Source organism: Melospiza melodia, chromosome 27 (genome assembly GCF_035770615.1).
Source record: "Melospiza melodia melodia isolate bMelMel2 chromosome 27, bMelMel2.pri, whole genome shotgun sequence".
NCBI classification, from domain to species: Eukaryota; Metazoa; Chordata; class Aves; order Passeriformes; family Passerellidae; genus Melospiza; species Melospiza melodia.
Window position 1 is genome coordinate 5,900,324 of NC_086220.1, and position 17,665 is coordinate 5,917,988.

The 17,665-nt window shown below is 47.8% G+C and overlaps 1 long non-coding RNA gene across 2 annotated transcripts; it reads right to left on the reverse strand.

Moving 5' to 3' along the window:
* Positions 1-578: 578 nt before the first annotated feature.
* On the reverse strand, positions 579-10,184 carry LOC134430044 (uncharacterized). 2 transcript variants are annotated; one of them, XR_010030710.1, is made up of 3 exons: positions 10,003-10,184; positions 9,784-9,912; positions 579-1,291 (listed from the first exon to the last, which is right to left on the reverse strand). It is a non-coding gene; the product is annotated as an uncharacterized LOC134430044 (long non-coding RNA). The 2 variants fall into 2 exon arrangements; XR_010030709.1 differs by lacking the exon at positions 579-1,291 and adding an exon at positions 6,377-6,411.
* Between the last annotated feature and the right edge of the window lie 7,481 nt (positions 10,185-17,665).

A 17,665-nucleotide genomic window follows, 5' to 3' on the forward strand; every position in this document is an offset into this window, starting at 1 on the left:
CAATACCCACCCCACAGGGAAGCATTTGCCATTTTTATTTCTTGTCTCCTGTCACAGACATATTTTCTGCAAAATCCTTTTGCATGGATTTTTTTTCCCCTGAGAAGCTGAGAAGCCTCAGAGGAAAAGAAAAACAATGGTTATCTACTGCTGTGGAATGCAACAGGTGCATCTTTGATTGGTCCATGTGGGTTGTTTCTACTTGATGACCAATCACAGGTCCAGCTGTGTTGGGACTCTGGTCAGTCACAAGATTTTATTATTCATTCCATTCCTTTCTTTTCTAGCCTTCTGATGTCTCCTTTCTCTTTTGTTTAGTATAGTAATATAATATAATATAATATGATATAATATAATATAATATAATATAATATAATATAATATAATATAATATAATATAATATAATATAATATAATATAATATAATATAATATAATATAATATAATATAATATAATATAATATAATATAATATAATATAATATAATATAATATATCAGCCTTCTGAAACATGGAGTCAATATTTTCATCTCTCATCTCTTCCTTGGAACCCTGCAAATACCACCACAGTCTCCCTCTTGATCTCTTTAGTATAAGGCTGAGCATGTCCTCAAGAGTCCAGCAGCAGGAGGGGATGTGCCATGAGGGCAGATCAGGGAAGCTTTTGTCCCTGCCATCACCCTGGGGCTGCCTTCCTGCTGTGCTTGCACAGGGGCAACTGGATGGGCCAGAGGAATTTTAATCCTGAGTGATTTCCACATTCCTTCCATCCTGGCAAAGGATTCTGCTGAGGCATCAACTGCCTTGTCCAGCTCAGCCTATCCTGCATCTGATAAGTTAATTGAGGATTTAATTGAGGAATTAATTGAGGCATTCTGCTGGTTACCACAACATTATCAGTCAGCTTCCCAGAGTTGGAGCTTTCCAGTTCGTTTGGACTCAGTCCTGTAAATAACTAAATACCATTAACCTCCTCCAAAATCCCTGGAGTGGTGGCTGCTGGAAACTTGAGGGATCAAAATCCTTTTTTTGCCAGCCTTTCTTTGAGTGCTGTTTTGCTCAGCTCAAGGAAGAAAGTTCACTTTGGAAGCAGAAGTGCTGAAAAGTCTTTTTTCCTTCGTGTCCTGGTTCTGCAGCTGCAGCTGGTTGTGCTGTTCATTAGCTCTGATTCTGGCATTTGTCTTGGTGGTCTGGGAAGATGTTCAGCTTTTGTTCTCAAAATCATACAATACCCAGAGAGACTTCCACCTCTGTTCAGTGCATTTGTGCACATTGGAGATGTAAGATGTAATCTGGAAGGTAATAACAGCACTTCTGTTAAATTTGAGTTCCTGAACTATAACATTTTAAACCAAAAAACTTTATGTGATCATTTCTAACCCTTTGAGGCCCATTCTGGTCTTACTCAAATTGGTGTGAATGAGAATAAGCTAATGGGAATGTCATGGGACAAGGAGGCAGAGGCAGCTCTGTGTTTTCATAGAATAACAGAATCACAGAGCAGCTTGGGCTGAAAGGGACCTTAAAGCTTTTCTCATTCCATGGACACCTTCCACTGTCCCAGGTTGCTCTGAGCCCCATCCAGGCTGGTCTTGGACACTTCCAGGGATGGGGCAGCCACTGCTTTTCTGGGCACCCTGTGCCAGGGCCTCAGCACCCTCACAGGGAACAATTCCTTCTCAATATCCCATCTAACCCTGCCCTCTGGCAGTGGGAAGCCACTTCCCCTTGTCCTGTCGCTCCAGGCCCTTGTCCAAAGTCTCTCTCCAGCCTCTCTGTAAACCCAATTTGCCCTCAGTAAATCTGTTCCAGCTCTTTGTGGTCACTTCCCCATCCTGCACACATTTGAATGAGGACCCCAAGAGGATGAGCTCCAAGATCTATCTTTGCATAGGCAGGTGACTGGCCCAGAGTTCCCAGCCCTCTTCTTGCCCCAGCTGATGCAAATTCAGCAGGAATGTAAAACCCTGCCTGACATTGTCCCTAGGCATTTTTACTGATTTCAAATCATAAAGGAATGCCACTCTGATGAACACAGGCAGAGTATGGCCACAAAGCTCTCCTGGGTCGGAGGTGCTTTTCACTCCTCTTGTTCTTGTGCCTCTTTCTCTTCTCTTTCTCTCTGAGCAGCTGCTGCAGCTGTGCTTGTTCCAAATTGCAGCATGATGTTAATTTTCTCAGATCTGTCTATCGAGGAGGATTTCATTTCAGTTGGCAGAAGACAATGCACTGAAACAGCTCGGGCTGAGACAAAGACGGAAATTAACATTTGTAAAGAAAGAAAGGGACAAAAGAAATGTTGGTGACAAGGAAGAAAGTGCAACAAAAATGAAATCATTGTCATTGTCTGAATACAAAGGAGAAGGGGTCCAGAGATGAAGATTCCTGTCATGCCAGCTTGCTGCTTGGGGCTCATTCCAGAGGGGAAACAGCTGTCCATGAACAGGACATGGCTGTGAGCACTAAGGGCTGCATCCCCCACCATCAGCCCAGGAGAAGGGATTCAGTGATCCATGGTACTCACTGTCAAAGCTGTGCACACCCCTCTGTTAGGCAGGTTGTTTTAAAATGTCCCCCCAGGAAGTGGGGAGATGCCCCAAATGACCGCCAGGTTGTGTTGCAAGCTTCTGACTGATCCTTAACCTTCATCCTTTGCTGGTGAATAGTCAGGAGCAATCCTGACCCCTCAGCTGGGAAACTGAGGTCACTCCTACCCTGCCCTGTTGTCCTGGTCTGGATCAAGGGATGGATTGAGCCCTAGAGACCAGGAGCTGCAGTGTTCAGGGGCCTGCCCACACCCACAGGGGCTCCAAGACAGGAGTTCACTTTGAGGCACATGGTGAGGCTGTGCCTGTCCTGCTGTGGACAAATCACACAAATCCTGGGGAGGCTTTCCCCACTCAGAGCATGGTGACTGGTCCAGAAGAAGCCAGTTCTTAGTGGCCTGTCCATCCCAGCCTGCTCTGATGCCCTGGGGGACAGGAACTCACCATATGCACTGAAGCAGGTGCTTCACCCTGAAATTTGGGGGGATTATTGCAATCTGCAGCAAAATCCATGGTTCTGGTCTGGGTTGGTTATTGTCTGTCCATCTCAGGTGACAACAATCACTGCTCTAGTTCAGAGGTGATTGAATTCCTCTTCCCAGAGACAGGATTGGGTTGTGCCTGAGCACTGGTGCTGTTTTGGTTAGGGGAAGCAGTTGTGGCCAGAATCCACACTGGACACCAATGGCATTATATGGGGATCATGGTGAAATGCAATTTTACTCTTTATTTCTTATTCCCATCTCCCTGTCTGGAGCTGACTCGAGGCTCTGCCCTGGAGCTGTTGCCCAGTGGGGAGCTCACTTCACAGCCCCGAAGTCAACAGAAACTTTGGGACCTCCAAAAACAAAAAAAAAAAAAAAGTCTTTTTTTCAAGAAGATGAAGCTATTCTTCAAATGTACCTGTAACTCAGCGACAGTTTCCCCAGTAGCAGGCACAGGCGTGAGCAGGGAAAGCTCAGCCCAGGGACAGATCTGAGGGTTTTGTGAGGCTGGGAATCAGCTTTGTGGGAACCGCAGGGACTCATTTACAAGTAATGAATCATGAAACAGCAGGAAGCGAACGAGCCAAGAGAAAGTGTGAGCTCTGCAATTAACTCCGGAGTGCTGAGGTGAATAACAAAGCGATGCGATACCAGGGCAGAAAGCAGGTCTCCGAAGCTGGGAGGTTGCAAGACTAATTTCTGTAAGCCACAGTTTTTCCAAGCAACTTTTAGTCAAAGAAATTGCTACTTTCTCTTGAACTGAAGCAAATCCCATGTGCATGTATTTATCAGGCAAAGCAGCTGACGGCTTTTAACTCGAATTTAAATTGATGAGTGACCCAGATCAGCAAAAAGCAGGAAACCATGTCCTTGAATAGTCCTGCTGGCAGGTCCTGTGCTGAGCCAAGGTGAGCAGCAGGTATCAGATAAGCCCTTGGGGCAGGTGAATGATGGCTTTCCACTGTAAGAGACACTGGTGGGTTATCAGTTTACAGTGAAGATGAAGGAAAACATGTCTTATTAATTATCCCCTGAGTATGGGGAGGTGTTGGAAGTTCAAGTGAGAAGGAAAAGGACCCAGGGCAGCACAGAGCCACCACGAGCAGGGCCTGGGGCTGGTGCACAGGACAAGGTGTGCTGTTCCCAGCCCTGTTACAGACACGCTGCCTGGGAAGGGAGAGCTCTCTTTGCATGGAGCCTGGAGATAGACAAAATTCTTTCAGGACAACTATCTTTTATTAATGTCCCCCAGGTCCCAGTAATCCATCCTCTTTGTCTGAGGCACCATGCCAGGAGCAGCTGTGTCACAGCAGCTGGCTCCCCCTGCAATTCCTGGTACCATCATGTGGAAGTGAGGAAATTTCTCCAGCAAGCATGAATTTCAGCTGACAAGCCCATGGTTTGTGTTCCTTTCTCCCATTTGATGTAACCACAGAAATCCTGCTGAGCATAAACCATGCTGTCACCTCTCCTGGGCAGGTTAAAGTTCAGTGTTACCAAACTGTGTCTGGTGAGGCACCAACCATCATCACCCTCATGACAAAGGGAGGGAGCCCAGCAGGGACACCACAGCTTCACTGGATCCAACAAAGATCCTGGAGAGGGTACCCCTGCCATCAGCCATGGCCCAGGGCTTTACCTGCTGTCCCTTTGCTCCTGGTCTGTATTCAGAGTTTGGGTCACCCTGGCCCTTCATGTGCCCATTCTCCCTTCTGTGGCAAACATCAGAGGAAACATCTTCTTGAAAAAAAAGACTTTTTTGGTTTTGAAGGTCCCAAAGTTTCTGTTGACTTCGGGGCTGTGAAGTGAGCTCCCCACTGGGCAACAGCTCCAGGGCAGAGCCTCGAGTCAGCTCCAGACAGGGAGATGGGAATAAGAAATAAAGAGTAAAACTGCACCTCACCATCATCCCTGTATCATTCCACTGCTCTCCTTGCCCCTGTGCCTCTCATGTGGAATAAGTGGAGCAGGCACAGGAGGAGCAGAGACTGTTTCTTTTTGTGTCCCTGGTGCAGCATCCCCTCTGAGAGCTGTCAGTTCACATGTGCAGCTCTGGTTTTTGCCTGGGCTCTGTGAAAAACCACAAATGCCACTTGGCTGGAATAATTCTTTCCAAGCATGCAAAGGATGGAAGGCACAGCCAGAGGCATGGCTGCAAACTTGTAGGAAGTAAGTGTTCAAGAGACCTGAGCAGAAACCCTGAGTGGAGTCAGCATTTGTGGCCTCAGCTGTGTGGGGACGGCAGGATTGTCACACAGAGTCCATCACACCAGCTCGTGCTGCCTTTGCACTCTCTGCCCCAGTGACCCCACCATGCTCACCCTGATCTGGTCACTAGAGCTGCTGCAGGACAGCACTGAGGGTGGGAAATGCCCAAAGCACTCATGTCCCACACCTGACATCTAGAGACCCTCACTCCTTTGTGTGTGCTTTCTCTCTCTGCTTCTTCTGTGACCTCTTTTTGCTTCCTTTGCACCCCTTGCTGGTTTCCCAGACCCATGAGGAGAGCAGATCAAACAGAGGGGTGCTCTGGGCTTGCCTGCCAAGCTGGGAGAGCTGAGTTAGGCAGAGCAGGGAAGGTGGTGCCTGTCAGCGTGAGGCACCAAAGCTCTGCGCAGATGCTGTCACTGAGCAGCAAAGCAGCTCTCACTCCCTGCAGCTTAATCCCCTGACCCCAGACCTGCAGCACTGCAGCCACAGGAGTAATTCTTGCTGTTTACATGGGTCAGCAGCCAGACAAGGACTTGGCTGGGATTTTCCCAGCGGGTCCCAGGGCTGTTTGCTAATCAGCAGTAGCATAAACACTGCCAGGCTCCTCATGGGTCACTTGTTAGGGACAGGCTAAACAAACCATCGCCAGAAGAAAAGCTGCATGGCTGAGTGGATGAGATTTGAAACAACTGTATTGGAGTCCTGAGTCTGTGCCCTGGAGGGGTTTCAGGGCTTGTGAAATGGAGAGGTGGCTGGTTGGGAGGCTTGGAGCTCAGCCTGAGTCCTGGGCTGGGCGGGAGGGTGTACGTGAGATGGGCCCCGTGTGAGCACATGAGCTTGAACCCACCAGGGATGGGAAAGAGCTTCCCCCTCCCGCAGGCTCACTGTGCCAGGCAGTGCTCCAGGGAGCTTGGTGAGAGCTTCATTTCAACAGCTGCTGTGGTTTGCCCCTCCATGTGTGTCTGTTTACCTGGAGATATGAACTATCCCTGGAAATCCCACCTCAGCTGCGCTGGCAGAGGGCTGCAGTTGTAGAGGAATTCTGTTCCACTCCCCTGCCATGGACAGGGACACTTTCCACTGGACCAAGTTGCTCCAACCCCTATCCAACCTGGCCTTGGACACTTCCAGGGATGGTGCATCAGCAGATTCTCTGGGCAATAATAACCCCTGTAAGAAAGAATTTCCTCTTTTCTTCCCTCTGCAGCTGCTTCCTACCTTCATACCCAGGGATTTAGGGTTTATATTTGTATATTGCTGTCAAATAAAATTATGAAACATGTTCAGGATATGTAACATCTTGATTTTATCTTTTTCTTTCTGCAGAAATCCTGGTGAGGTGAGAGGTGATGGATCTTTTTTCTCTCTCTTCCATGCTGATCCTTTCTGGCCTGTCCTGATTTTGCTGCATTCCTTGACCCACTGTTGCACTGTGCAGCTCAGCATTCCACCACCAAGAGCAAACACAGAAGCAAAATGCTCCCAAAATTCAGGTTTCTGGAGATGATCCCTAAGAACTTTCCCAGAATGTCTGTGGTATATAAGAAACACGGAACAGGTGGACGAGGCTGTGGCTGAAGCCGGCTGTGAGCTGACTCAGGGCTGGCAGCGAGGTGGGAACAGCACATTAGGTACCTTGTGAATGGTAATGTGGGTTTGAAGCCAGATCTGTTTTACTTTTCAGTAAATCTCCATGTGTGAGGCTCAGGGATGTTATTGGGGGTGGAAAACATCTGAAACCGACCAAGTACAAAGGGGCCAAAAGTCCCATCCACATCCAGAACCAGCTGTGCCCATCCTGCAGTCCAGCCCCTCTGTTGGGGAAGGTGAAACAGGAAAGCCTTATAAGTATGATTGCCTGGCAAAAGATTTTGAGAATATAGAAACTATAAGTGAGATTGAAATGAAAGCAAGCTTTGAGATCCCTCAGTTACTGAACAACTGGAAAACAATGGCATGGCCAGCTGAAGGTGATCACCTTTGGATCAAACAATCCCCTCTGCTTGCAGACAGGCCCAAGGCTCAGAGCAGACCCTGCCAGCTTGGCAGAAGGGCCCAAAGAGGAGTTTTTAGGGTTTAAAATGTAACCCAGTGTGGGAATGTAATGATTCTTATGGGCTGTATGGAAATGCTGTAGGATTTGTATCTTGGACTAGATTGGATAGTGAGAATGAGAATATTCAGCACAGAAGAAGATTTATTGTATTGTAACGGGAACTTTGCTCTCTTACTCTCTTATCCTCTCATCCTCTCTACCCCTCTCTTCTCTGGTCCCTGCTCTGAGCTGTGGCTGGCAGTTCTCTGCTCTCTGTCCATCCCCACCATCCTACCCCTCAATGCTCCTACCCCATCCCCTCCAGCCTGCCAGGACCTGCAATCTGCAGAGCAGGCAGACCTCAGGTTTCCAGGCTGAATCTACAAGGGCAACATTGACCTAATTAGTCTCTGAAACAAACAGGAGAGAAAGACTTGCTGCCTTATGTTGCAGAATGAAATCCTCTCCCTCTCCTTTTGCTCTCCTGGCCCCGGGGATTCATCCCAGGCAGGTGCATCTTTGATTGCAGCAGGTTTTGAATCCTCTTCCCTCTCCTCGCGGGGATGCCACATGCTGTCTTCTGACCTCGTTAGCTTCTCCTCCTGTTCCACTTCCCAGCCCCACCGATGTGCTAATTACCACAAAGCAATCTGCAGGAACGCGCTCGGAGAGAGGAGGGAGAGCTCTCAGAGACTCGTGGGGGAGGGAGCAACTGGGGGAGAGGAGCTTGGCTTTGCCAGGCTGGTGTCTGAGCCTGAGCTTGGCTTGGCCAGGCTGGTGTCTGAGGCTCTCCCCCTCGCACAGCTCAGTGCCAGGTGTGCCCCATGGTCAGTGCCAGGTGTAGCAGGAGACAAAGTGTCCCCAAATGGGGGCTGCAGAGTGGCCCTGTGGGCTCCCACAGCACCGCAGAGCTTGTGTGGTCAGGGGGCTTGGTGTGCCCTCAGCAGCATCCATGGCAGGGATGTGCTGTGCAGGATAACCTGACCCTCTAAGGCTGATTAACATCCTCCCTCAGCTCCAAATTCCCCTTGGACAGACTCCTGCAGGCAGACAAGGCAGGGCAGTGCACTGTCCATGGGCTGACCTCGTGCCTCAAATTCTCCTATCTGCCACAGAGGGGAGAGAACAAGGCTGGTGATGTCTCAGCTGCATTGCCTCAGACCCAAAACTCAGCTCTTCAGAGGCAAAACACATCTGGCTAACATGGATCACATTACACATAGTCAAAGTCCAAAACGTGAAATTCCTCCATGAAAATTTGTACCTGCAGGAGGTGAGTATCCACCAGTGTTCCTCCAGTAAAGGCTACAGATCAAACAGACATTCATTAACACTTTTAAATTAATGAAACAACAATTAGTTGACAATTTTCTACTGTTTTCCAGTAGGAAAATTGCCAGAATTTTCCAGGAAAATTCATCCAGAAGTCGAAAAATAGCTGTTATATTATTATTTTCCTGACTCATTGTGGAGGTCCCAGCTGACTTTAGATTTTCAAATGTGGTGCCCATCTACAGAGAGACATGGATGGAGGAACCTTCTCTCTCCCTACAATTCCCTGAAAAGAGGTTGTACCCAGGTGGGGGTTGGTCTCACAGATGAAAGAGAATAAAATAAGAAGAAATGACCCAAAGTTGCACCAGGGGATGTTTAGATTGTGTATTAAGGAAAATTTCTCCATGGAAAAGGTGGTCAAGCCCCGGCACAGGTGGAGCCAGCATCTCTGGAAGGGTTAAAAAGATGTGTAGATGTGTAACCCAGGGATGTGGCTTTGTGGGACTTGGCAGTCTTAAGTCCAGGGTTGAACTTGGTGATCTTAACAATCTTTTCCAACCTAAATGATTCAATGAAGCCCACTGGGTCTGGAGAGTTTCATGTGAGGTGGGCCAGGAAACTCTTTAAGCCAACCCAGGACAAAAATCTCATTTCCAGGGCACACAGGGCCATTGGGCTGGGATCAGCATGCTACAGTGCACTTCAGCTATGCCAACAGGCCTGCACAAGAAAATGAATTCTTTCTTCAGAAGAGGTTTCTAGCTGCACAATCTGCACCAAATTGTGGCTAAAGTGTACTGTGATCTTTCCCTGGCACGTCCCTGTTAATCCTTTGCAGTTGCACAATCATTTAAACAGACATAAACTCGCATAGTCATAATTTACCCCATGTTTTATCAATACTAACAAGAAAAGTGTTGTAATATTGAAGTGAATTTTAGGGAAGTTGGACAAAAAGGTTTTTTCAGCTTATGTGTTTCCTCAAGAAAATACATATTCATGGTAGTTTGATATACCAGCTCACATGGGCAAGTAGATTTGCATAAATACTCAAATGAGAATATTTGCACGAGTAATTAGGACATGCTTGTTTTTCACGAGTCCTTCTTTAGAAGGAAGTGTTTTCCTACCAAATACTCATATATAAAAGAGGTCATGAATGCAAACAAAATTATTCACGGGGATTAGTCTGAAAGAAGATTTCCCTGTGTGTCTGTAATATTTCCACTCACCTCTGGTTGCTATGTAGTGGCCAGTCATCTGCAAAACCTGATGAGCTCTGACAAGTCCTCTCCAAGCCCGCAGGATCATCTGGAGCACGGATGGAGGCATTACTGCACGTTCCCCAAAGCACTGAGCTTCTGCCAGTAATTAACAATATAAGAAATAAGAATATTAATTATAATAAAATAATCCTCCCTCAACACGAGACCCTGAGTCTGGGCTGACACCTGTTCATTATCCCCAGGATGCCGTTTCCCAGTTAATGCTGCCTGAGCCCATTAAGTTGGATCCAAAGCACAGGGTGCTGCTGTGTGTCTTGCAAACCCAAGACAATGACAGCAAAGATGCTGCCCAAGGCAAACCCCCTGAGTGGGAGCTGCAGCAAGGCAAAGTCAGCCTGGGAATAATTGTTAAAGCCACTAAGCCCTGGTCAGTTCATCAACCTCAGGACATGGCTCTCAAATCTGTTTGGATGTCTCTTGCCCAAATATTTGGTTGGGTTCAAAGGGAGCAGGATCCAAGCTTTGCTGATGCAGGCAAAAACATCTCTAGGACAATGTAAATCCCAGAGTTTGGCCTTTATTGTGTAAAGAAAAGTGAGTGAATGCTAATGATGCCTTAAGTTTTAGCTTTCATATTTTCCAGATTCTGTGCTGCATTAGTGTGTAACTCTGAACTTCGTATGAAGTGTTAGCAAGTTCTCCTCACAGTTTAGTAGACAGAACAATCCTTTTCCAGCTAAGGACACCATTGCAGGTAAGGACACCATTGCAGCTAAGGACACCATTGCAGCTTCAGGCCCAAAAAGTGTAAACAACAGCAAATTGAGGAGAGCAAACTGGGAAAATGGGAGTTCATAACCTGAAGCTGTTATTATGGACAATTAACTCCAATATATAAATGGACCAAAACTTATAAAAGTGTGAAAACTCATGACCCGTGGTGAATCTTGGGTGTAGCCATGGCTGGGCTCTTGCACTGCCCAAGCTGTATCCTTTGGATGCCTTTTATTAAATACTTAATTCCTTTAACAGTCTCTAGCTTGTGTTTTAGGTAGCTTCATAAGGCATCACTAACAGAGATGTTTTGATGCCCACGTGCAGAAATATTCCCAAAGCATCACAGTCTTGGTGCACCTGAGAAGCTCCTGTGTGGCTGAGGCGTCACTGTCCCCTCCTGGTCCCCCCACCATTCAAGGGTCAGTGGCTGCTGGGCTCCCCTCCCTCTGTGCCAGCTCCACTGCTCTCCTGAGCCACCTGGAGCAGCTCCCAAGGCAGAAACCACAGGCAATGCACCCCAGGGGCCTCCCCAAACGTGGGCAGAGCCTGGCCAACACAAACTGCCTGCAGGCCAGGGGAGATGGGGGCAGCCTGGTGCGACCTGAGCCTGCTGTCACCCTGCCCAAGGAGGTTGGTGCTGTGCCGAGGCCTCTGCCAGCGGGGCAAAGTCCTTTCTTCACAGAGAAAAACAAGGCACAACTTCCCAAGAATATTTCTGAGATTCACATTCTCTGAAGCTCAGAGAAAGGAAAAACAATTCTTATCTCATTTGCTGTGCCTGTGTTTGTGCCAAAGCAGGATGCAATGTGCAGATTTTTTACCCAAAATGATGGTTCTGGTTCCTTGGCCTGTCAGGGCCAAGTGTGCAGCCCCACATTTCTCTTCACAGAGAAAGGCAAGGCACAATTCTTCCCAAGAAGAATTGGGAAGAATTATATTATATTGTTATATATTAATTGTATTAATATGTATAATCAATTAATTATATATTAATTATATTAAGTTGTTAATTACTGGCAGAAGCTCAGTGCTTTTTCCCCCCAAGGAATTGGGAATTCCTTGTCCTGTCAGGGCCAGGTGTGTGTGTGTGTGTCAGGACTGTTGGGTGACAGTCACGAGATTCTGTGCAGTGTGTGCAGGGTTGAGTGCTTAGCAGATTCTGTTTAGTTGTAATGTTATATAGTATAGACTAATATAGTATAATAAAGTAATTAATTAGCCTTCTGATATCAATGGAGTCCTCATCATTCTCTCCCCTTCATCGGGGGGTGAAAATATCTCCTATACTTGTGCTGCAGCCCAAGGTCAGGGATTAATGGGAGTTACTGAATTTACCTGACTCAATGCCCTTTCCAAACCTCCTTTGCACAAGAGAAGTTGTAGGTTTGGGGCTGTTAATGGTTTTAGGAATTGCCAATATCCTCTGCTAATGCCATCAGCACCTCACAGCTCCTGTGAGAGCAGCTCCAGGAGAAGGGCCTGAGCTCAGCAGGGTGGACTGGTGCTCTGTGCCCTACTTAGCTGGTGTATATATTTGTCAGTAAGTGGGGCACTCAATAACCTCAGATCTGACAGCCTTCAGATCCTGTATGGAGACATGTCAATCATTCTGGCTTACATTAAACATCTTCCCAGGCATCTGGACTATATTATAATATCCTATCAGTGCCAAATTATAAACATGAGCCACACATGCTAATCTCTTGATTCTGGCTTATTTCCCTTTCAGACAGTCCATGGAAGAAGGAAAAAAATGTATTTTGTCAGCAAAATAAAATTATAAACCACGTGTGAGGGAGGGTGGAGCCATCACCCAGTGTCTCTCCTGAACCAACTACGGATTTTTGTAATAAATTTACTAGGTTTGGCCATTTTCACTCTCTGCTCTGATAATAGTCATAGTGAAGACACACAATAACCAGTAAATTAAATCACAACAGAGAAAATGCTTTGATGTCTTGTGTGTGGTTCTTAGTTTGCTCTATGACCTGCCCAGAGCTGGAGCTGCTATCCAAGAGGGACTGGGCAGTGACCACAGAGAGGGCACTGACCACCACCTTGTCCTGCTCTGGGGCAGTGGTGGGAGAATGTGGAAATCACTTGGAAGCTCTGATCAACTCACAGGTGACTTTTACATCTTAAAGTGACTTTTACATCTTAAAGTAGCTTCTGGTTTATTCTCCTTCTGGGAGTCAATTAGTGAAGGTAAAGAACATTTTCCTGGAAGTCCTGGGGGTGGGATTCTTTGCATGCAAAACATGTTGGACAACTCATCCCTTTTCTCCATCCAGCTCTGTTCCAAGGCCAGGAGCCAGGTCAGCGCAGGGTGTGAACATCCTTGGAGGTACCCACAGCTCCAGTTCTTCTCAGTGAGGACAGAAAACAAGAGGAGTCCTCTTGCACACCCTAAGGACACAGATCTGGAAGTGCTTGGCAGCACTTTCTGAGAGATGCTCAGCATCCCCAGGAGCTCAGCAAGCCCAACTTTGTCTTTGGGAACCTCCTCCAAGGAGCTGCTCCTGTCCCATGGAGCACCAGAAACTGCCCACTGCAGGTCTCAGTCCAAGTGGGATCCAACAGGAGGAGCTGGACAGGCCCTTCCCAAGGAGAATGTTAGAAAACCAGGCTTGAGCCCTGCCATATCTCTCTTGCCACGATGACCTTCAGATGACCTTCCTTCCCAGTGTGAGAGGAGCAGCAGAAGTGGTTTCAGTCCACTGCAACTGGAATGGACCGGGCAGTTTGCCAAGTGAATATCTGCTGGGTTAATCACTGTGCAAATCTAATCAGGAACTGGAATGTGCCAGGCTCATTACCGAAATTAAATTCACCTCCAATTAAAGAGAGAGCTACAAGCTTCCATCGTGCAGAGGTGCCCCCAGGCTGCCGCTCCCAAAACCAACATCAAACCCAGTCCTGCTGAACTGCAGGTTTGCTGAGCTCTGGAGGTATTTCCAGGTGTGAGAAAGTGAACTGCTGCTTGTGATTTCCCCCAAGGCTCTCTGAGGAGTTTACTGATGCCTTTAATAAGTCACCTTGCAAGCCAGGAGTCACTTCAATGGTGGCACTCTCCAAGAGAAATCTGGGGATGCAGTAACTGGAACACCTCCCATGGCAGGATTGTTCTTGTGAGCACCTTAAAAAATTCTCACCTTCACATGCTGAATCTTTCCTTGGGACCTACGCACCTAATGTCTACACTGTGGAGTCCAAATTAAGAAATTAAGTTTGTGCTGAGAACAACAGGGCTGCAAAGTCAAGCAGGGAAAGTGTAGAGATGCTGACTGAAAAGTTGTTCAAGCTTCATTTGCCCCTTTGGCTTCTACATTACACTTGCACAGCCTAATCTCATCATCACTGCACATCACATCATCTCTGCTTCCATCTGTGATTCACCTGGGCATTATCTGATTGCAGGGAAAAACTTTTAATATCTTAGGTCTAAATAAGTGCCTGTAACTGAAATCCAGCTCTGAAGACTTGGCAGGACTGCAGATATAATTCCTGACCTTCTTCTTTTCTCCTCCAGTACTGGAAGAAAAAACAATCCACTGAGATTAGGGATGGGATTTCACCTGGGGATGGCCAACATGGGTGCAAAAACTTGAAGGTGCAAAACTTGGGTGCAAAACTTGAAGGTTTCCTGTACACATGTCCTTGGTCCACTCACACCTTCCACTGCCTACTCTAAAAACCACAAGTACATCCAAAAATATAGCTGGAGTGTGAAATCCTCCATCCAGCAGTAGGCAACAGCATAAAGAATCACAGACTGGTCCAGGTTGGAAGGCACCACAGAGGGTCATTTGCTCCTACCTCCCTTGCTCAAGTCCTCCCAGAGCACATGGCACACACTGGAATCCTCCTGACTGGTCATGGCTTGGTTACTGCTGGAGCCTCTCCAGGTTTCAATCAAACCCAAGCTCTGCACAGCCACTGTGCAGGTCAGACCTTGTGGTGTCTGGTGTGGGAACCCAGAACATCCCTCTGGCTGTCCAGGATGGCCAGGATCCATGCCAGGGGGCTCAGAGACCCTGGCACAGAGCCCAAAACACCTGTGGGTTTGAATATGACCCGTGGAGCAAATTACCAACCTTAGATGAAGATCTGCAAGCCACAACAGTTTAGGTAGAATAATAGTGAAGTTATCATGGGGTGGAAAAGTAGATTTTAGGGGTTTTGGTATGGGGGTTCAGGAGACAAGATGGAGGAATCTGGGCCTGTCCAGCCTTTCTCCTTCTTCTTCTTGGCCTCCATCTTCTGCTGTGATGTTGGCACTGAGAGATTGTTTTAGAGTAGAAGCTCACTGTCTAACATAGGTGATAGGTATTGGAAAGTAATTGTAAATATTGTGCAGGTAGTTTGTAGTATAAAGACATAACACTGCCCTGGGGGCAGGCAGAGTGCCTGGAACTGTCCTGCTGGATGGACCTCGGCAGGGCTGGAAAAAGAATTTTATAGATAAGAAACAATGAACAGCCTTGAGACCGAGAAACGAAGAGCCCTGACTCCTTCTTCAAGTGCCAGGCTGGGAAAAGAGAGTTTCAAACTCTTCTCAGGGTCACTCTGACCAGCTAACAATCCTGACAGTCTGGTGCTCCTCTGCTTCACGAGTTTGTGCCATGGAGCTCTGAGGGAGCCCCTGGTGGGACAGCTGGAGCGAGAGGCAGGGCTGCTCCTGCTCCTCCTGCCCTGCATGAACAGCGTCACACGCAATTCCCTCAGTCTCTGGAGCTGCTCAGGAGCCTGGAAACTCAAGGCAGGTTGAATGAACTCCTTCCACGTGTCAGCAGAGCTACTCCGAGAACCAAGCTGCCAGCCCCTCCCCACGAGGATGCGGAGCCCAACGAGATGCAGGGATGCAAAGCCCTTGTTATGGAGCAGAGGGCTCAGCGCTGCCCCAAGGGTTAATTAGCCTTGGAGGTGCTCATCTAAGCGCTTCCTCGTGGAGGGACAGCCGCCTGTGTTGCCTGGATACTGCCTTGCCGCGGCTTTGAGGAAGATACCTGGAGCTTCATTAGAAGGGAATGTTAGTGGGATTTTCAGGTTTGGCTGCTCTATGTAAATCATTACCCGGGGCAGCCCCGAGGCAAAGTGGCTGCCGGTTACTATCAGCCACACATCGCATCCGTGCTCTGACAAGACAAATAAGGGTAATTGTGTCTCTCCCCTCAATCAGGGGGATGTGATTAGCTTGGCCAGGTGCTCACCGGCATTACCCGGCTCAGCAACCTGAGCATCCCTGTGGAGTGAGGACCGGCCCGGTCCAGCACCCTCCAGCTGTGGGAAGTGAGCAGCAAACAGGCAGCCATCTCCATGGCTTGGAGGAAGGTTGCAGAGAGTACAATAATTTAAAAATAAACAACACCTGATGAAATGGTGACTTGTTCCTGGCTTTTTTCCCTGTGTTACCTGGGCTGTAACTTTTCTGCAGCTCACCTCTCCAGTCTGAGGCGTGTTGGATGTTGCTGAGGCAAATTGAAGGATCCCAAAGGGAGTGGGAAGGATTTGCACCCAGTCTGGGAAACTGGATAGGAATAGATACGTAGAAACACAGATTTTCTGAGGTGGGAGATGTATGTCTTCAGTGGCTTTGTCTCACATTATCTCTTCATCATGCTTTCTGTACCCATGATGAGTGAGATGCCCTGGGAGATTTACCCTAACTTATGGAGCAGGAGGATATCCTCCTCCTCCCTCTCCTTCTATTTTAAGGATAAAATTCCAGTTAAACTGGGCCTGAGTTCCTTGGATCCTCCCACACTCTCCAGTCACCATTTCTGTTCACCACATGACATGAAGTCAGACCAGAGGACATTAGGCAGAGCCATCAGCAAAGTAAATAAGCAGCCATCCTTTTCCTTGCCAGCAGGACACAGCAGCCTGTCAGGGTCTGACCCTGCTGAGGGTCTGAGCAGGGGGAAGGGCAGGAAATGAGGCTGATGGAGCAACAGCCTTTTAATTGGAAGGCAGCGCAGATAATTAGGATGGTTCATGTTTTCCTGAGAACAGAGGATGTTGCACCGTGGCTGTACCAGAGCATTTGGAAGCTTCTCCTGGTCTGGAGTGAGAAATCATTTGTCCTGGCTTTGTTGACTCCTTGCTTGTGTGTCCTGAGCTGGGGAGTCCCTGCCAAGGGCAGGATTGCCTGAAGTCAGCCCTGATGGCCAAATGTCACAGATGCTGGTGGAAGGGTTTGCTGTGCCCTGCAAAGGACGTGACTTCAGAACTCTGTCCCCTCTGCTTGAAGGAGCAAATCTGTGCACCCACCCCTATCACAGCAGAAGCCAAGGTGACCTTCACTCAAGGTGCAAAGGTGCAAAACTTTTCTGAGTGTGAAGAGAAAGTGAAAGCCCCTCCACCAGGACCCTGAGACACCTTCCCATGCTGGTTCCTTCCCTGCTGCCCCCTGAGGCACAGCCACAAGGGCTGTTCTGTCCACTGGAGTGGCTCCCAGTGTGAAAGGCTGGGATATTCACCTGGAGGTTATGGGACTTGGGAGCACCAATTTAACAAGAAATGTGTCAATCACTGGAAAGTTACTTGATTTAGAGATAGAGAGTCTTGGTGCCAGATTTAACCTTTTCAAATGCATTTCCTTTCTCTTGTTGCAATGGAATCATAGAATAGAATCACTAAGGTTGGAAAAGACCTCCAAGAACATCAAGACCAACCTGTGAGCAATCCCCACCTTGTCAACCAGACCAGTGCACTGAGAGCCATATCCAGACATTGCTCTAGCACCTCCAGAGATAGGGACCCCACCACCTCCCTGGGCAGCCATTCCAATGCTTAAACACTTTTCCAGTGAAGAAATTCCTACTGATGTCCAACCTGCACCTTCCCTGGCAAAACCTGAGGTCGTTTCCCCTCATCTGTCAACGGATGTATGGAATGGCTCTCATTAATTATGTAGCACAACTTCCCCAAACTCCTGCACTATGTTCATGCACGTCTCTGCCTTCATCAGAATATTTTGATATTTGCAATTAGAAGCATTTCTACTCCTTTTCCCTGGAATAGGAAGCACTTGTCCCAGACTGATCCCTGGCAAACTGGCTAGGCAGCTGGTGGTGGTTACAGAGGACGCTGATGCTGCAAGTTGTCCCTC